The sequence below is a fragment of the Monodelphis domestica genome, chromosome 1 (genome assembly GCF_027887165.1).
Source record: "Monodelphis domestica isolate mMonDom1 chromosome 1, mMonDom1.pri, whole genome shotgun sequence".
Classification (NCBI taxonomy): domain Eukaryota; kingdom Metazoa; phylum Chordata; class Mammalia; order Didelphimorphia; family Didelphidae; genus Monodelphis; species Monodelphis domestica.
Window position 1 is genome coordinate 254,279,710 of NC_077227.1, and position 21,147 is coordinate 254,300,856.

Consider the following 21,147-nt stretch of genomic DNA (forward strand, 5'->3'; position numbering starts at 1 on the left):
GAATGGCATTATGGTTAAAGCAGGGGGAATGATATGTGAAGAAGTAGTTTATTAGCTGTCCAGATTCAGCAGAGGGAGAGAGCCTGTGACCAAGGTAATTTATAAGAGAATATGTAAAAGTCTTTTCAATGGGAATGAGAGGGACCCTCCCCACCAAACCCAATTAATTGTTAACCAATAGGATATTTTAACAAAATTATAGTTATATCATGATGTGGGTTCTTTTGTCTCTGGCCAGAATCAATCTATCTCCTAAGACTGCATCCCAATTTGGGAGTCCTGAGCCACTCAAAACTCAAAATCCAGACTTGAGGGACTTTGGGGACCAAGAATAAGGTTTCCCTGCAATTCAGGCCATCCTAGCTGTAAGACTGCTACAAGGAAATACGGTATTATATGACTAAATTCATAGTGTCCTGGAAGGTAATGGGGCACCTTAAATATAAGGAGCTGTCAAATACTAGTGGCCAGTCTTACAATCATATGGGGACCCCAAAAAGAACATACATTTAAATCCTAGTTTCCATTGCAGGTTATAGGATGCAGAGCACCAAAGGAAAGGCTATCCATTTAATACGAGTTATTGTTAATAAGACCAAATAGAAAGTTCCAGTGTTGCCCAATCCTTCTGTTAATACCAAGTAATATTGGGTAGGTAAGGAAGGGAAGAGATATTCCCTTCCTAGTGATGGAGATGAAGGATGCTGCGGTACTTAGTTATACCCCTTTCCCTTACAACAATCTTATGTGACTAGTGGGGAAGAAGGTGGATGGCGCGTAATGGTTTACAGAGAGAGAAACAAAATTGTTGATTATCACCATTCCTGAACTGCTTCTCTTGGAACCCTAAATGCATAGGTTGTGTTCATGAAATTTTTTTCAATTTTACTTAATCAAAATTGTTTGTTTTATCTTTTATGTTCATCTCTAACCTTTGCTTTGTTAAGAATCTCTACTTACCTGGAACAACCTCCAGGAAGTGATGCAGAGCTAAAGGAGCAGAACCAGGAGAACATTATACACAGAGACTGATACACTGTGGTACAATCGAATGTAATGGACTTCTCCATTAGTGGCAATGCAGTGATCCTGAATAACCCGAAGGGATCTATGAGAAAGAACGTTATCCACATTCAGAGGAAAAACTGTGGGAGTAGAAACACAGAAGAAAAACAACTGCTTGATTACATGGGTCGAGAGGATATGATTGGGGATGTAGACTCTAAATGAACATCCTAGTGCAAACATCATCAACATGGAAATAGGTTCTGATCAAGGACACATGTAATACCCAGTAAAATTGCGCGTCGGCTATGGGAAGGGCAGGGGGAGGGGAGGGAGTATTGTTATCTCATAAAGCTAAGAGAAGCAGTGGAGGGTAAAATCAGTTTAAAAGAAGCCTAGCAAAATATTCAATTAAACAAAGTCACCCCAAGGGTGCTTCAGGATAAATATAGATGGAGAATTCCAAACAAAAGAAAAATGGAAAAATTTGCAAAAATTATTACAAAAAGTTGTTTTCTCCATCAGGGACAGTGAAACCACTATTTTGGACCCTAATATTACAATCCCAGAAGTACTTGTAAAGGAAATGTATCATTGAAGAGAACAAATATAGGAAAAGCAACCAGTTTGGATCAAATAAAGAGAGGAGATACACACTGAAGATTATACAATTCTGAGAGAATAGAGAGACCAACTTACAAAGCATCTGAAAAAGAGGTATGTACTAAAGATGTGGAAAAATATCAACCTTATTGATGCCCTCCCCCCCAAAAAAGGTGAGTTGGAGAACAACTACTGACCTATATGACTATTCTCCCAGCTATATAACATCTTTATGAAAGTCCCTTATCTACATAGTAAGAGATTCTTCCATGAAGCAGGTTAGTGGGGAACAATCAGGCTTTCATGAACAATACTCAGCAAAGAACCACATCTTTACTATCTCATATTTAACTGAAAGATATAGAAACAGTATGATTCCAATGTGTTTACTGTCTGTTCATTACAAAAAAGCCCTCAGCCCAGTAGAACACATCAGTGCCTTACAGGGTCTTTTTGTTTGTTTCTTACAATCAAGTGTCTACCATCTACATATCAAGATATCCGATTCTGGATTTCTTGGACTATGTAACAACAGAAATAGCACTATTCACTGACCTGATAATAAGTATAATGAAAACCATAAAATAGGGAGATCTATGCCCCACCAAAAGGATTCACCACTGTGATAGGAGATCCAGCACAAAGTCCATAGCAAGGAGTTAATCCTCTGTGGATTATGAGGTCCCCCAGATGTTCCTCTTTGTAGATGACATTACACCAATTACATCAAGCCCCATGACACCACAAAGTCTCCAGGGAAGAAATCTATAACACTCAAAAGATTTTGATCTGTTTATATCATGGCAAAATCCAAATGAATAAAGAATGATCTATTGCTTGGATTTCAAGATGCATTTTAACAAACACCCTAAAGAATCTGTCTCATAATATATATATATATATATATATATATGTATATATATATATAAGTGCATGTATATATATATTATGTATACATGTACATATACATATATGATAGATGGTACAAGTGGATAATAAACTTGCCCCATTTAGGTTAAATTTGCTTTTGAGAAGTTATAAAGTACTGACCTTAAGCTTCCTATAATCTCAAACACTCGACTTTTCTGTGCAAACATTTTTGCCGGTGTTGCTGTGTGGAATCAAGCCCTAGAAAACTGTTGCTTTTGCTTAACAGGGCAATGGAAAGACATATGGAAGATATCAAAAGGCAATAACTTTTAACCTTGGGGCAGTGAGGTAACTGGGCCTGGAATTAGGAAGACCTGAGTTCAAATCTGACCTCAGACATTATTATGTAGGCATGGGCAAGTCACTTAACCTCTGTTTGCTATAGTTTCCTAAAACCCCACAAATAGTATTGGCATAACAATTGATGGCCAAGAAGGAAAAGGAAAAGGGGTAAAATGGATATCATCAAGAAGCTAAAACAAAAAGAGAAGATGGTCACTTGTCAAGAAAAATAAAACTAGTAAACAATTTGATAATTTTTTAAAAAATTACTTTCTACAGTGGTGTCTTCTCAGTGATATTACAAAAGGACCTATGGAGAACCTCTGGGAGACTATGGATATGTAGAACAAGATGGGGAACCATAGATAATTTTTGGCCTACATTATTGGAGATAACTCTTGAACTGATGAAATCAAAATGGTTTATTTGAATATTTCGTATTGTGGTTATAGTCTTCCTAATTCTAAGCCATCCTGATATAAATCTATTCTGGTCATGTTGAATAATTGTAAATATGTTCATATATTCTCTTTATTAATATTTTAATATTCTTGCATCAATATGCTTTAGCAATTTTCTGACTTCTTTCCTGAGTTTGCTCCTGACTTTGGATTTTTTCTCCTCACCCGAGAAATGGCTCTATACTTTCAGCCCACCCCTTAGCTTCCTCATTGGTGAGTTCTTACCTAGAATCTCTATTTGTAGAAGTGCCTGGGCCAGCCATGATCCACTTTCTTCTTGTCTCCTTTCCTTTCCTCTGAGAGTCTTGACTCTTCAGATTTTTCCACCTTCACCCTAGCTATTTCTTCAAACTGAACATGTCACTTCTCTTGCCCTGGGCCAAGCCATAGTTCTCTTCTCTCTATTCTGCTTTCTGACTTTCTGGACTTTAGCACTTTCACCCTAGCATAGACACATTTTCCCTCCTCCTTCCCTCCCTGATTTTTTAGCTCTCTTTTTAATTTATCTTTTCTGCATGGAATGTAAGTTCCTTGAGGGCATGGACTGTATTCATTCTTGTATTTATTCCTAACATCTAGCTGTCTGGCAGATAGTAAATATTTAATGTTAATTTATCTCATGATTCATCTATAGTAATATTGGTGACACCAGGTCCATCTCATTTCTTTTCTATCGGAGTCAAGAGAACTGACACTACTCTCTGCCATTCACAGGACTCTTGTAGGACTATGGAATCTACCTTGAGCATGTGAAGACTTCCCCTGGCATAACGAATAGATGAAAACTCTGTGCTAATGGCCATGAAGGCAGCTGAGGAAGGCACTATAGAGCACTTAGAACTCGATCAGACATTGAAAATGCCAAGGTTATCCACTGCATCTGGACCATCACCAGTCATACTGATTTTTGTCTTGCCACTGGACTTAAATGACTGGAAGAGAGTGAGGCTAGTGATTTTTTGCAACTCTGCCTCACTTAAACCCAATTCATGTATAAGTTAAGCTATTATTCTACAATGTCTCTGATTCTCTTTGAAAACAAAGGACAAACAACAACAATAGGATTCTCAGACTCCTAGGGAAAAAATATTATTTCTTCATCTTATGGGTAGCCAGCTCCCACCTCTTCCTCTCCCGATCTTGATGATCCAAAAAGGAAGACTACCTCCCTCAAAAACTTTCCCATCCCCTACCACCATTACTCCTCATTCTCTGATCCTTATCTACTTCAGCTATACCATTACTTCCATCTCTACCCTCCCTTTCTACTCTGTCCCCCAGAACCTCTCTAACAACTAGGATTCCCAGTTCATCCACATCTTCAACTCTCATGTACTATGCCATCACTTGATCTTAGCCACACATAGAGACGTTCATATATTCGATGTCACCATTACCATTCATGTTACCATGGCAGTACTCCATTTGCATATTCAGAATCCGATATTGTTCCATCTGACCATTACCTCATATCCTTTCTATTCTTTCTGGACCTTAATTTTCCCAAACTTATTCTTTTTTTTTTAATCCCTTACCTTCTATCTTGGAATCAATAATAATTGTTGGTTCCAAGGCAGAAAGGTGGTAAAAACCATAAGGGGCTAGGCAATTGGGCTAAGTAGTCTGAGGCCAGATTTGAACCCAGGACCTCTTGTCTCCAGGCCTGGAACTCTATCTATTGAGCCACCTAGTTACCCCCTCAAACTTTTTCTTAATTTTCACTATAAGTTCTAGTTTCTCCACTGCTCAGTGCTCTCCCAGACTATCACTGGTATTATTTTCTTACTTTCCCCAATTTTGACAATAAAGTTCAATTGTTCCCTGTCCTTTGGGGGACTTAAATCCCCTTCTGTTTCTCTCTCAAGCCTCCCACACTTTCCTCCCCTTTATCCACACCAGTAAAGGGAAGAACCAAAGCAGGGCAACATTTGGCACTGTTAACCAGCTCATCCTCCTGGTTTCTCCCTCCTTTCTGAATTTTCACAATTCTTCTCTTTCCTAGTTCTCTTCCTACCTTTCCACCCTCTCCTCTTCTCCCTGGGTATGATAAACTCATACCCACGTACGACTTTATAACAATTCTGTGTCCTAGACTCTCAACATTCTTAGTGATTTTTATCAGTTTTTGTGAATCCAACTGTCATCTCTATGGAGATGGTTCCCAGATATATCCAGCCTTCCTCCCTTTCCCAAGATCCCATCTTGTAACACTAGTAACCTATTGGATATCCTATAGGCATCATTTCCAGAACAGAAATGATTATCCCCACTCCCCAAGAAACTCAGCCTTTTTCCTCACTTCCCTTCTTTTGAAGGTGCTACCAAACTTCACAGTCATTCCCTCTCTCCCCACTTCATTCAATTATCTGCTAAGTCTTGTTGATTTTCTGCCTCAATAATATGTCTCTTGTCTGTCCCTTTCTCTCAGTTTACATGGCCACCTCCATTTTTCAGGTCATCACCTTTCTCAAGCCTGAATGATTACAATAGCCTTCAAATTGGGCTTCCCACCTAAAATCACTTCCACTCTTCTATCCATCTTATACACAGCTGCCAAATTGTTATTTACAAAGCACAGGCCTGACCATATGTTTTTCCTCTGCTCAAGAAGCTCGAATGGATCCCAGCTGCCTCTAGTATAAAATAGAAGACAATAAACAAGGGCAAATCACTTAACCTCTAATTGTCTAACTTTTACTACCTTTCTGCCTTGGAATTAATACTCAATATCAATTCTAAGATAGAAGGTAAGGGTTTTTAAAAATCATAAATCATAGAATTTTCAGTTTGGAAGTACTGTTGAAGATTATCAAGTCCAATTCCATCACTTTACAGAGGAGAAAACGGAGGCCCCCTGGGAAGCTTGAGTCAAAGAACCTAGAATCAAATTCTGGCTCTACTCCAATTAGCTCTGTTACTTTAGATAAGTCACTGAGTCTCATTATATTTCAGGTTCCTTCTCCATAAAATGGGACAATTAGATTAAATGACTGTAATGATCAGTGCAAGACAGGATTTTGGAATCTTGGCATCAGGGGTGAGTGACAGAAAACATCAGTTGAAGAGTGAGGCATGCTGAAAGGAAAACTGACCTGAGAAGGATCTATATGGAATTTGGGGTCTTTCAGCTGAGCCCTTGACCTGGCAGGATGTGTTAACTAGCTGAAGGATCTCACCAAGATCCACAAGAGAATATCCTGTTCTTGTATTCAATTTCTTCCATAGATCCATCCTCTGTCTTATATCTTCAACTACCTCTCAACTGAGGAGAAGATCCCTCACACCTCAAAGGAGGGCTGCAGACTCACAGAGGAGAGAGCCCAGCTCTCTTGCACCTATATTTATAGATTCTTTAGGCCAGATAGATGGAGATAAATACATAACAAATTGTGGGATTATTTAGTTGGAGTACAGGACGGAGAAACCCGGGTCTGCGAAATTACGCTGCCCAGGGGAAAGACCGTATTAGGAAAACATTAGGGAAACCAATCCCCACTTTCCATCTCCCACTTTGCCTACAGTGCCATTATTAAACTTTACAAACTGTAGTCAGATTTGTCCAGCTTTGGGGTTTATACTTAAGGAGATATCTGAATCCAGTTCAACAGAAAAGCACCAAGACCATCCCACACTGAGGCTTGTCTCCAAATCCTTTCTGTGCCAAAGAAACTGAGGTTGTCCTTGGGTTTATTTGGTAGGGGAACCCTGTTACCAACTCCCCACCACCCCTTTCCCTCAGAGAACCTCAATATACCAGTGCAGCAATTGACAACAGCCTCTCTCAGGAGAGGTAAGAGGAGAGTAGGTGCTAGCCCATTCAGGCTTCAACTCTCTCTCATTCAGATTCTTCTCCAGAAACTCTTTGAGAAACTACACTGATATAACTTCAAGATCAGTGGAGAGAACCTTTATTTTAACCTCACAAACCACCATTTTTACATGACCTTCCCCATCAGCTGCAAATTTATGATGCCAGAACAGTATGTGACCAACCTTTTTGTCAGGGTAGAGTTATTTGACTGAAGGAGGCATTGGTGATCGTGTTTCTCTGTTTCTATAGATGAGTAAGAAACGGAGGCCTGACCAATGAAAAGCAACTGCTTGACTACAGGGACTGAGAGGAAATGACTGAGGAGAGACTCTAAATGAAAACTCTAGTGCAAATACCAACAGCATGGAAATGGGCTCGAACCAAGAACACATGTGAAACCCAGTGGAATTGTGCGCCGGCTATGGGAGAAGTGGTGGGAGGGGGGCAGGGGGAGGAAAAGATAATGATCATTGTTTCCAATGAATAATGGTTATAAATAACCAAATAAAATAATGTTTAAAAAGTCAAAAAAAAAGAAAGAAAGAAACTGAGGCCTGGGTGATGATGTGATTTGCCCAAAGTCACAGTACTAGTATGGAAGAACCAGGATTGGAAACCATGTCTCCCAACCCTCTTTCTACTGTACCACCCTGTTCTTCATTTCCCTTTGAAACTCCTGGCATGAAGTTTTGAACATTCCCCTAGCTTTGGGGAACACCCAATGATCTAGGTTAAATATCCCAGTTTCTACCTACTGTTGCCATTCACTTGACTGAGAAGAAGCCCACCTCTTGGCATTCTCCCCAAGAGCTTTTAATGATTGGAACACCTTTGTTGTCTCCTTCATAGGATCACACACCAAAGAAACCTTTGAAATCATCTAATCCAACCACACTATTTTTATTGCTCTGAAGAAACTAAGACCCAGAGAGCTAAGGTCCTACAGGTCATAAGCAGCAAAGGCAAGGATTTGAACCATAGTCCTTTGACTCTAGACCTGCTGCTTTTCCAATATCACATGCCCTAGTCTCCAGGGGAGTGGGGGAATTAGTTTGGGATGAATACTTGTAATCTTTGGGTGATCCAAAGCTACACACTCCCACCACAAAAACATCCTTCAATTCTCTTATTCCTTTTCCAAATAGAAAGATGATTTTTGAGTTTGATCTCTTCTGGTCTCAGAGCTCTCAGTCTAGTGAAGATGACAACAGATAAGGCAAATAGGTAAGGATTGACTTGGAAGAATTATTGGAAGGAGTGGTGAGAAGGAAACAAAAATCTAGTAGAATATAAGTCCATACAGGACAGAGACATCTATATTTTTATCTTTTTTAATCTCTGATTGTTCAGTCATTTTTTAGTCATGTCTGACTCTTTGTGACCCCATTTAAGGTTTTCTTAGCAAAGATACTAGAGTGGTTTGCCATTTCCTTCTCCAAATCATTTTACAGATGAGGAAATTGAGACAAACAGAGCTGTCTTGCCCAGGGTCACACAACTACTAAGTCTTGGAGGCTAAATTTGAACTCAGGAAAAGGAATCTTCCTGACTCCATACCCTACACTTTATTCACTGAGCCACCCAGCTGCCCACTATGTGCCTGGCATTGTAGGTGTATATGCTTAAGAAATGTTTATTGAGGGAGGGGCAGCTAGGTGGCTCAGAGGATTGAGAGCCAGGTGGAGAGACAAGGAGGTCCTACATTTAAATGAGGCCTCAGACACTTCCTAGCTGTGTGATCCTGGACAAGTCACTTCACCCTCATTGCCTAGCCCTTACCTTCTGCCTTGGAACTAATACAAAGTATTGATTCTAAGAAGGAAGGTAAGAGTTTTTAAAAAAGGAGAAATGCTTATTGAATTAAATAATCCATAAACTACTTAGCACTGCCAAAAAAAATTGAAAATTGCTTGTTCTGTTCACATTTAATAAATTGGGTACTATATTCCCCTCTAGATATCAGTATAGTGGAGAGATTAGGAGAATGAGGGGTCTCAGGGATTCCTAGAGCAGCCTTTAAGAGGTCTACCCAGACACTTCCCAGCTGTGTGACCCTGGGCAAGTCACTTGACCCCCATTGCCTAGCCCTTACCACTCTTCTGCCTTGGAGCCAATACACAGTATTGACTCCAAGACTGGAGGTAAGGGTTAAAAAAAAAAAAAGATCTCCCCCCAGGTTTCTACACAGTTGATTCAAACAGCTGAGTTAACTAAGCTATGTAACAGTGTAGGGCACATCCTGTACAGAAAATGCTGTAAAGGATAACATAATGTTACTTTTGTAGCTCACGCCAAGGCCTCCCAGGGTCTGGCTTCATACAGATTGGATACAATCTTTGGCACTCAAGCCAAAAAGGTCACATTTTCAGACTCGTATGTTCCCACCCAGAATTTGCTCTGAAATGTTTCCAAATATAGTCATGTCCAGATAAATATGGATAACCAGATCCTCAGTTTCTCTGCAAGCACTCAAATATTACTAGGTAGAAGACAGCCTTTGGCTCACCTCATAGAAGCATGCAAACAGTTGGCAGAAAGAAGCCTGTGAATAGAGAAGGTGTATTAGACACTTACAATAATTCCCTTTAGAAGAGAATTGAATTGGGCATTTCCAATAGCCCAACACTGACATTGGAGTGAAATCTTTCTTTCCTACAAGACCCTACACAGTTCCCTTATGTTCCAAGGTACTTTGCTTTTTTTTTTAAACCCTTACCTTCTGCCTTTGAAATTCCTCTAAATGATTCTAAGGCAGAAGAGTGGTAGGTAAAAGCTAGGTAAATGGGGCTACATGATTTACCCAGGGGCACACAGCTAAGAAGTATCTGAGGCCACATTGGAACCCAAGTCCTTCCAGCCCTAGATCTGGCGTTCTATCATGCTGCCTTGATAAGTTCCCATAGTTGGAACTGTCCCTCAAAGTCAAGCACACCCTGGAGCTGCTAGACAGATAGATAATCTCCTTCTAAGTGAGGAATAAATAAGTTCTCTGCTCCTATGTTGTAGACCCTTACTGTGGGTTCTGTGGGCCACTCAGTCAGTCCACAGGCATTTATTAAGCTGTTACTACATTTCAGGAATTGTGTTAAGTGCTAGGAATACAAAGAAAGCAAAAAACAAGTCAAGGATCTTCTATTTCAACACAGAAGACAACATGGAAACAAATAGACACCTAGGAGATTTAAACAGAGTGGGGGATAGGCAGCATTTCTTCTTTCAAAAAGTGTTTCACACAGAAGAAAAATAATTGCTTGATCACAAGGGTCAATGGGGATAGGATTGGGGATGTAGACTCTAAATGGAAATAGTTTTGATCAATGACACGTAAAACCCAGTGGAATTGCTCATTGGCTACAGGAGGGGATGGGAGGAGGGGAGGGAAGGAACATGAATCATGGAACCTTGGGAAAATCTTCTTAATTAATCAATAAAATTAAATTTTTAAAAATTGTTTCAATTTTTTCACCACTTGTCTGCATTCTAGCATCTGTTTATCCTTTGTACTCAAAGAGGACCAAAATGGCATCACAGGGTGATGTCTTGACTTCTGCATGAATTAGATTTCAGTGAGGCAGAGGTGCACAAAATCATCAGCCTCACTCTCCATTCCAGAATGATTGAAGTCCAGTGTCAAGGCAAAAGTCAAGATGACTGGAGATGGTTCAAGGTGTAGTGGATGGCATTGGCTTCTTTTATGCCTAACTAAGCGCTAAGTGCTCTACAGTGCTACTTTGAGGGCTTTGGAACAAATTGTTCTCATCTGCTCTTTCCACTGGGTAAAGTTTTCATGTGCCTGGGATAGACATCCCCCCAACTCACTGATGAGTTTGAAGCCTGGTGTTTTTTTTTTTCATTTTTTTTAATCTTTCTGTATTGTACTTTAATGATACAAATCAAAGTCAAGAAAAGTAAGATGTTGAGAAATAGGGAAAAACACAGAATTAGTTTGCTACAAGATTCACAGATAACTGTCCACTCTACTAAAATAAAATAAGCCAGTGAGTTGTTAGTTATATTTTTAAAAAACACCACAGGTGGCTGGTTGGTCATAGATGTTTTAGTCCCCAAAACTAAAACAGGGTTGAGAGCTTCTTTATTGGAGAGGAGGGAGCACCCTTACCAAGGAATACACAGAGGCTTTCATTGTTCAAAGCATTTCAGGTCGAATTTTTTTAACCCTTCATCTTCCCTCTTAGAATCAATACTGTGTATTGGTTCTAAGGTAGAAGAGTACTAAGGGCTAGGCAATGTGGGTCAGGTGACTTGCTCAGGACCACATAGCTAGGAAGTATCTGAGGTCAAATTTGAACCCAGGACCTCCTGTTTGTAGACCTGGCTTTCAATCCACTGAGCCACTTAGCTGCCTCCTCCCACCACTGAATTTCAGCTTATTCACAGTACACAATCACTTTTATTTTACCTTACTACTGGTTTTATATACTAGTGAGAAAAGCAAAATTATAGAGGTATATAAAGTTACAGAAATAAAGACAAAATTAAAATCATTTAGGGATCAAGACCGATTAAGTTCTTAAATGTTTTGTGCCAGTAGTGAACCTTGAAAACATAAGATCCCAAGGATGCTTTTAGTTGTTTTAACCAAATTGTGACTAGGACCCACCATTACATGCTGTGAGCCTCAGTAACATCTTTAGAATCTGCATCCAAATTGGAACTCAAGTTTCTTCCCACCTTTGGACCTGGGAATTCTGCTTGGGGAGCATTCACTTTATCTTGCCCAGACTCAGTCTCCACACTCCTTTCTGGCCATCTTTATACCAACATTATTATGCACATATCCTTTTCCCATCCTGACTTCTAAATCTAGCTCTGAGAATTGTAATTAAACGGATACTACCATTCTTAGAAAGGACATGGCAACAATGATCTTATGATTTTAATCACCATCCCTCTGACTTCCTGGTTCAAAATACTCCTCCCTGACACCACTTCCCCATATGTGTTGTCTTCTATTGTTAAAATACAAGATCCTCATGTTCTAAGACTTGTGCTTATTTTCATTTGCTTATTTAGCATTTAGCACAGTCCCCAGCACATAAATATATTGGTTCCTCCCCCCAGTAATTGATTATCTAAGGGGAAATAGTTATTAGGTCTTATATATTTGTGAAAATTCCCTATTTTTTAGATATTTTCTTGGATATAAGACTTTTTAGAAGAGACATTTGATTACACAGGTGTTTTGATTCCAGAAAATTAAGCTCTGCATGGAACAGATATTTATTTCATAGCATCAGCTTGCATATGTTACCGCTGAAGACTAAAAGCCCTGATGGAGAATAACATTCAAGGAACATCATTTTCAAACCTTTCCCAGGACACACAAAAACTGCTCGGCAGAAACTCCTATCCCTCCACTTCCACTGCATGTGGCATTCCACCCAACCCTCAGTTATCACTGAGATTAAGGAGTAGGTACAAGTGGAAATAAATATTCCCCAACTGTCAGGCTCAGAGTTTTAGCATCCTCCCTGCCATGCATTTTTGGATTTAATGTGTCAATCTTTACTTGCAGCTATTCTTGGAGTTGCTATTTATGGAATGATCATTGAGTTTACCTGAACTCTAGCCCTGAGGGGAAGAAATGTAGCATAGGATCACAGAATTCAGATTTGGAACAGTAAAAGCCTGAGATTCCCTTATGGATTTCCCAGAAATGCATGCTTTGTAATATCCTTTCAAGTATTTTCATGCAGATAATTAGGCACTAATAGCCAGTACTAAATACATCTTGCATTCATCATCTTTGTCCATTGTCTATGTGATGTGTTTATTTTTACAAACACATTAGGTAGAGATTGGATTTTATTTTGAGTAAGGCAGGAAAATGCAGTGTTTAGAGTACTTTAGCAGGAGTTACATTAAGTTAGATCCTGTTAAATATGTGTGTCTGTGTCTCTGTGTCTGTGTCTGGCCAATGCAAATATAATAAAACAAATAAAGAGCTTTTTCTGCCCTCCATCCCCAGCCTAGACTGATTTTGGAAAACTACTGGCTAGACTGACTTTGACTAGCTCAAAGAATATGAACCCTGTCCCCTTCTCCTGAAACTCTTGATTTGGTAGGATGGGAGAAGAGGTACCATGCACAGAAATTGATTTTCATGGTCATTGAAACAAATTGTTCTCATTTGCCCATTCTGACAGGTGGCTGGGCTAGACACCCCCTTAATTCACCGATGGTTTTGAGGCTTGTCAGGTACCCTCAGTGGGTATTAGCCAATTTGTCAAGATGGTTTACTGAGGTGTGGCCACTGCCCATGCTAAAGCTTCTTGAGACCTGGATGGCACGTGGATACCAAAGGAGGAAAGCAGCCCTGAAAAAGGCTCAGCAAACCCTCAGAGGAGAGGTACTAGTCTTCCCGGAACACCTTGTGCAACCCACTCAGAAAGTGCATTACGATGTGCAGAGAGCCATATCTGGAATCAGAAAACCTGAGTTCAAATACTGGCTCTGCTATTATATATACTATGTTACTTCTCTAGGTGCCCCACTTACAAGATAGGTCCATTAGATTTAGAACTGTAAAGAAGGAAATCTATTGCCCCCATTTCATAGATGGAGAAACAGGCTCAGATAAGTGACCCACACATGGTTTCCACTTCTGTAAAATAAGCGAGTTGGACTGGAAAATCCTGAAAGTTTCCTTCGAGTTTTAAATCTATTGTGTTCTGCAAACTTTTCAGGAGTGTACTAAATGAGTGTAGGGGCAGTTAGTTGGTGAAGTGGATAGAGTGCCCTGCCTAGATTCAATAAGGACTGTGTTTAAATCCAGCCTCAGACACTTATTACTATGTGACCCTGGGCAAGTCACTTAGCCCTGTTTGCCTCAGTTTTATTATGAGCAAAATTATCTGGAGAAGGAAATGGAAAAACACTCCAGTATCTTTGCTAAGAAAACCCAAAATGGGGTCATGAAGAGCTGGACATGACTGAACAAGTGAGTGTAGTAGTTTCCCTTCTACCACATAATTCTATTATGCAACAACAGCTCTTTTATTAATTTTTTAACTTTAATTTTGTTGTTACATTTTTCAAAAACTCTTACCTTCTGCCTTAGCATAGATACTAAGTATCAGTGCTGAGGTAGAAGAGTGGTAAGGACTGGGCAACCAGGGCTAAGTTGCTTGCCCAGGGTGACACAGCTAAGAAGTATCCCGAGTCTAAATTTGGACCCAAGACCTTCCATCTTCAGGCCTGGCTCTCTATCCACTGATCCACTTAGCTGCCCCTCTTGTTATGTTTTTTGACATCACCTTCATTTTTGTATATCCCTTCCTTCCCCAAAGAGCATTCTTTATAATAGAAACTAAAAAAGGAAAAGGATATGAAATTCACCAAACTAACCAACTCCTCAGCCCAGTCTGATTAGATGTGATGAACAACACCTTTTTAAAAAGATCTTTCCCAAATGACCACAGCTCTTGATGTACTTTAAAAAGGGGGAAATGGACATATTCATCACAGTAATACAGAAGTTTCAGATCAGAAGATTAATTTTCATTTCTCTGTCCAGCTTAGGGGCCTTTTTTTATTCAAAGATTTTATTTTCCCAATTATATGCAATAATAATTTTCCACATACATTTTCCAGAATTATAAGATCCAAATTGTTTCCTTCCCTTCTTTCCCTCCCCCCCTCTCAGAGATGGCAAGTAATTTGATATGCCATATTGGTCATTACTGTAAGAGAATACTCATATAAAACCCAAACCCCAAAATAAAACTGTAAAAAAACGAATGTGGAAGATAGTCTGCTTTGATCTGCATCTGACTCCAACAGTTCTTTCTCTGCAGGTGGATAAGCTTTCTTTGTCATAAAGCCTTCAGAATTGTCCCAGATCATTTCATTGCTAAGAGAAGCCACATCTTTCACAGTTGATCATCCCACAATATTGCAGTTACTATGTACAATGTTCTCCTGGTTTTGCTTATTTCACTCTAGATCAGTTCATGTAGATCTTTCCAGATTTTTCTGAAATCATTCTGCTTATCATTACTAACAGCACAATAGTATTCGTTAAAAAATGATTTTCTCCAGGAACTTTTGAACCTTTTCCCCCCCATTTGGCCAATTCTGCCTTTTAAGCTGTTGTTTTCTTCTTACATTGCTTCCTCATTTTTTCCTCTTTTTCTCTTGATTTTAAAAATCCTTTTTGAGCTAGTCCAAAGCCTGATACAAAATTCCTATTTTTATTTGAAGTTTTTCATGTAGCTAGATGCTTTGCTTTCTCTGTCCTTTTCTGAGTCTGTGACTTGCTCTTTTTCTCCTTAAAAAATTTCAATGGTTAGGTGCTTTTTTATTTAATGTTTGCTCATTTTCCCAACCTTTTTCTTGACTTTTACTTTTATTTCAAAAGTAGACTCTGTTCTCACAAAAACTTCAGTTTTTCCTTGATGCTATCCTTAGTTCTGTTTTGGGTTTCTGTAAGTTTTTCCAAGGTGCTATGATGGCCTGTGGAATGAGAACTCTGAAAGCTACCTCCCTCAGCAGATTCAATCAGCCTCTGGGATAACTGATAACTTGCCGAGCTCAGAGCATTGTGAGCTACCCTTTGCTGGGGGCTCAAGGTCTAGCCTCAGGCTTGGGCAGGAACCAGGAACTTTGGGCCTCACTCTGGCCTTCTTCAGGTCAGGCACCCAGTGGACTGACTGTCTTACCTCCTCACTCTGGGTTTACACAATCACACCTACCATGCAGACTGCCTGTGCTGGGTTTCAGGACCTCATTGCAGGCTTGGGCTGGAGCTAGGAACTTTAAGGGGTGGGCATGGGTTCGCACTGCTTTTGACTTAGGCAGGATCTCAGGGTCTCAACATTGGGGTGGACATGGGTTCAGAACCAGGAACTGTAGATATGGGGGGTGAGGGGGACTTGCTGTTGGCTTGCACTGGTACTCCTTGGTGGGGCCTTGCTCTCCCCTCTCACCCCAGGGAAGCAGATCCTCTTTACCTCCCTTTCAAGTTGTTTTCTATAGGAAAGCTGCTTCACTCTGTTCTCTTGTTGGTTTCATCACTACAGTACTCATTTTGGAGTTATTTTAAGGTTGGCTGCAGAGTATTCAAGTGACTCAAGTTCTCTCTGCTTATACTCTGCCATCTTGATTCCACTCAGTCCTTGGGGACCTCTTTAAGGATGCCTATTGGGATGTTTTTTTCTTTATAATAATAGCTTACTCTTCCATATGTCACTTTAGGATGACATAAGTCATGTAAGCATTATCATTCTCACTTTACAGATGAGGAAACTGAGACAGGGAGGTTAAGAAACTTCCACACAACTTGTAGTTGTGTGTATGTACCCAAGTCTTTTGATACCAAGACAAATACTGCCCCATTATATTCACTTCATTCATCCAATTCCCTTCAATTTGATTCCATCCAAATCAATTCAGTCAATTCAACAATCATTGATTAAGCACTTTCTAGGTGCCAGCAATTGTTCTAGGCATTAGGTATACAAAGATAAGCTACAAGGAGTTTATATTCTAGGAGGAGAGCTAGGGAAGAAGGTGATAAGACAAGAGCATGTACAAAGTGTAGAGAGACAAAGAAATACAAAATATATTCAGATTAAATGCAAAGTAATTAATGGGGATTACTAGCAATTGACAAAATCAGAAAAGGGGCCTGATGGTAGGTAACAGGAGTCTGCAACAGATCTCTGAATGAATGAGCATTTAAGCACTTGTTATGTTCCAGTTACTACCCTAGGTACTGAGGAAATAGGAAAGTGAGACATCCCTAAGGAGTTAATATTGTAATAGGGGAATGTCTAACACAGAAGCAGCTGTGGTTCAGTGGCTAGAGCACTGGGCCTGGAGTCAAATCCAGCCTCAGATATTTCCTAGCTGCATGACCACTTAAACTTTGATTGCCTAACAAAAGGATCCACTAGATTCAAGGGGGGTTGGGGTGGGGAATGATCAAACATTCCACTATCTTTGCCAAGAAAATTCCATGGATAGTTGTGGTCCATGGGGTCATAAATTGAGCAACAGTAACGTAACACAGATGGGACAGTAGAGACCAGATGAAGTGTTTCAGGTCTGGAGAATCACAGAAATTGTGTATAGAGGCATTGGGCAGTTGATTTTTTTTGGGGGGGGAATAAAAATTATATTAGTAATTTGATTATTGTTCCCTGAGCAAGAACAAAAGGTGACAAGGCTATGGGAGGAAAGTGATGGACTGAGGTTAAAAGATGAAGGCAAAGGTCAGTTTGTATTTGCAAGTTTGAAGTAGGGGGTGGCAGAGAGGAGGGCAAGGAAAACATTCTTACATTTGACTGATGTTTTCTTTTTTTAATTTTTAGTTATATCTATCACTTCATTCCATGAATCAGAGGCCCAAGATATGTTTCTACTCCATTATACTCCAAAAATTCAAACCCAGAAGAATTTGCTACCTGCCTCTCTCATTGTGAAAACTACTGGTCCAGACAGCTATCTGAACTCTTCTATGATGTAACACATTTTACTTGTGGGGTCCAATATATGCAATAGCAAAGATCATTGGTCTGGTCTAACTTCTTTGGAACTCCCATTGGAACTGGCATATCTTGTTCAGCCAGGGTGGACAGTTTCAAAATGAGGATCCTTTTCAATGGTGATTCACTGTAGATGAATAGATGAGTCATGGAAGACAGGATGAATCCCCAAAGGAACATGTTGTGTAAGGGAGAGTGAAGTCTTAGGGATGGACAGGAGAGCGGGAAGGAAAGGAGAGGAAGAATGTCCAATGGGAATTTTCAAATTGGATCTCTTCCAAAGAAATGTCAATGATGGGTGGATAGTAAATGTTTCATATTTGCAGTAGCAGTTAGATAGCTGACAACGAAACCACTTACCTCTCATCACTTTCTTGTGGTTGAAAGTCCCAGCATCTCAGTTTGAGGGGATCAACACGATACAACAAACCTGTGCTTAAATCTCAGATCTGTCACTAACTCTCTGACCTTAGGCAAGTCACTCTCTGGACATCAGTTTTTCGTCTGTAAGATGAGTGATTGGAATGGATGGTCTCCAAGTTCCTTTCTAAGTCTGTTTATGATCCTAAATTCAATATAATAGTTAATAATAATAGCTAACATATAAATAGTACTTTAAGGTTTGCAAAGTGCTTTACAAACATCTCATTTGATCTTCACAAAAATCCTGCCAGGTAAGTATTATTATTGGGTTCAGTTCACAGATAAGGAACTTCAGGGAGGTTAAGTAATTCATCCAGGTTCACATAGCTAGTGTCTGAGGTAGGACTTGAATTCTGGGATTCCTAACTCTACCTTTAGCACTCTTTTCATTGTACCACCTAGTCTCTCTCTCTCTCTCTCTCTCTCTCTCTCTCTCTCTCTCTCTCTCTCTCTCTCTCTCTCTCTCTCTCTCTCTCTCTCTGTCTCTCTCTCTCTGTCTCTCTGTCTCTCTGTCTCTCTCTGTCTCTCTCTGTCTCTCTCTGTCTCTCTCTCTGTCTCTCTCTCTCTCTCTCTCTCTCTCTCTCTCCCTCTCTCCCCCCCCCCAGGCCCTGCCCTTCTATGTCTCTGTTCCCTTCCCTCTCTCCCTCTTTCTCTCTTTCTCCAGGCCCTCTCCTGTCTCTCTTTCTCTCTCTTGCTGTCTCTCATATACATATATATGCATGTGTGTGTAATATAACAAATATGTATACTTTGTTGTTATTGGTCAGTCATATCTAACTCTTTATGACTCCATTTGGGGTTTTCTTGGCAAAGATACTGGAGTGGTGTGACATTTCCTTCTCCAGTTCATTTTATAGATGAGGAAAATGAGGTCAAGCTCACATAGGTAGTAAGTATCTGATGCAGATTTGAATTCAAAAAGATGAGTTTTCCTGACTTCAGACCCAATACTCTATCCACTATACCATCTAGCTGTCTCATATGTGTATATACATACATAGAATTTCCTGCCTGTAAGCTATATCCAAATGGATGGAGAGGATAGCCACACTAAAAATGGAGGACCCCATCACTGGAGGGCTCCAAAAAAAGAGACTGGATATCCAGTATCAAGATGTTGTAAAGGAATGGAGAAGAGTCTCTGCTACACCTAAGAGTTGAACCAAATCACTCCCTAAGATCCCTTTCAACTCTGAAAGTGTTTAAATTTATACCATTCCCAGGTCTATTCATGAAGCAGAGCTTTGGGCATAATAGTTTCTCTGGTCAGACCTTATGTATAGTCTTGTATTCAGTTCTGAGCATCACATTTTCAGAAAGGTATTACAAATCTAGGGATCATCCTGAGGGGTACAACCAGAATAATTAAGGCCCTTGAGTTCATGCTATATGATGATCAGCTGAAGGAACTCAGGATGTCTGGCCTGAGGAAGAGATATCTCCCTGGGGTGGGGGGCATGATAAGTGTCTTAAAATATTTAAAGGACTGTCTGGTGGAAGAATGGCCAGAAGCTGGTATAGTAGATAGCACACTGTGCTTGGAATCAGAAGACTCAACTTCTTGAATTCAAATCTGGCCTCAGACACCAGCTACATGACTCTGGGCAAGTCATTTAACCCTGTTTATCTCAGTTTTCTCATCTGAAAAATGAGCTGGAGAAGAAAATGGCCAACCTCTCCAGTATCAAGGTAACTCCAAATGGGGTCATGAAGCTTTGGACTGAAAATGACTGAACAACAAAAACAACAACACAACTGATGGAAGAAGTATTTAACATACTTCTTTTGGGTCCAGAAGGAGATACAGATAATAGATTAAAAGAGGCATGGTTAGCCTTGAAGTAAGGAAAAACTTTCTACCAATTAGAGCTATTCCAAAGTACAATACTTCTACATGACTGCTTCTTAGGTGGAGATTCATTTTCAAGTCAGTCCTATCTTTCACCTCCTCTCCTAGCAGTAGCAGTAGGGAGGTAAATGGAAATTCCTGGCCACTGACACTACCTCTGCCCCTGCCCACCTAGGCACAGATCCCCCTCCACCTTCCCCCAAAGGGCTGGCTGGCTGGCAAGGGTAAGATGCTGGAAACTCTTCTCCACTTCCAGTGTTCTCCACGTCTGTGGGCCCTGAGGAGAAACCTTTCAGGGGTTAAAGGAAAGGGAGAGAGTAAGCAGGCAAGAAACAAAAGAAGGAATAAAGTCAAGAAATCTGCCATGAAGCTTCTTGCAGGGAAATGCAGAGAAAGTCATTTCCAACTTCTTTCATCTCATAGATGAAGCTACGAAATAAAAGGGCAGAGCAGCGAACACAAGGGCTTTTAATCTGTCTCATCTCCTTCATAATAACTGCAAATTTTCCCTGGGCTCCTGGGAGTGAGCCTCTTTCCTCTGTCTCTGGCTTATCTCCCCCCTCCATATTTCACAGCCTGCTCAGCTCCCTTCACTCTGCTGCCCCTGGCCTGGTCTCTTCCAGGCCTATGGGAGCCTGTAGCTCCCAGGGCCTCATTGTTTCTGGCCGGGGAGGAGGCTCAGAGAGGGAATTGAAGGCCGGTCAAAGGGAAAAGGCAGCACCATCTCTGCTTCATTAACAGGAGCTTTTCAGCAGCAAACATATCAGAGTGAGGTCTTTTCAGAGGCGGTAATTAGCAATTTGGAGCCTTCACCCCTCAGGAGATGCAGCTGCAATCTAACAAGTGGGAGCAGTCCTAGGCTCTCTCTCTTTCTCTCTCTTTAAATCCTTAATATTTATTGTTTTCCATTTCCTGCAATCTCCCCTTAACCCATCCTTCCCAGGCATTGTCCAGCCCTCCTCCACACCAGATAATGGGGCTTTATTAATCACTCTTTTAATTCCCTGCTAATGATAACTTTCTTTCTCACTGAGAGAAGTTAATCTTTCTTGGGCATTGAGAGAAAGAAGAGTCCTGGGAACAAGAGACAGTGAGAATGATGAGAATGAGATGACAGCCCAAATCACCTTCTCTCCACCCTTTTCCATCTCACCATTTGTCCTACTTGTCCCATAAATATGATTCTATTGAATTCTTCTCTCCAAAGAAAAGATGCCATCGACCTCGTCCTGAGTTAAAGGCAGAAGGAATATCACTGCCCAGTGGTGGGCATGG

The 21,147-nt window shown here is 40.4% G+C and overlaps 1 protein-coding gene across 2 annotated transcripts in view; it reads right to left on the reverse strand.

Annotated features, from left to right (window-relative positions):
* GPATCH2L (G-patch domain containing 2 like) overlaps nt 1-18,177 on the reverse strand; it is an 89,326-nt gene extending 71,149 nt beyond the window's left edge. Inside the window, exon 1 of one of the 2 annotated variants that reach the window (XM_056810634.1) lies at nt 17,961-18,177. The gene's annotated coding sequence lies outside the window, so the exon portion shown is untranslated. Of the gene's footprint in view, nt 1-960; nt 1,114-17,960 lie in introns of those variants that run through there. The other variant, XM_056810633.1, reaches the window with a different exon arrangement.
* Between the last annotated feature and the right edge of the window lie 2,970 nt (nt 18,178-21,147).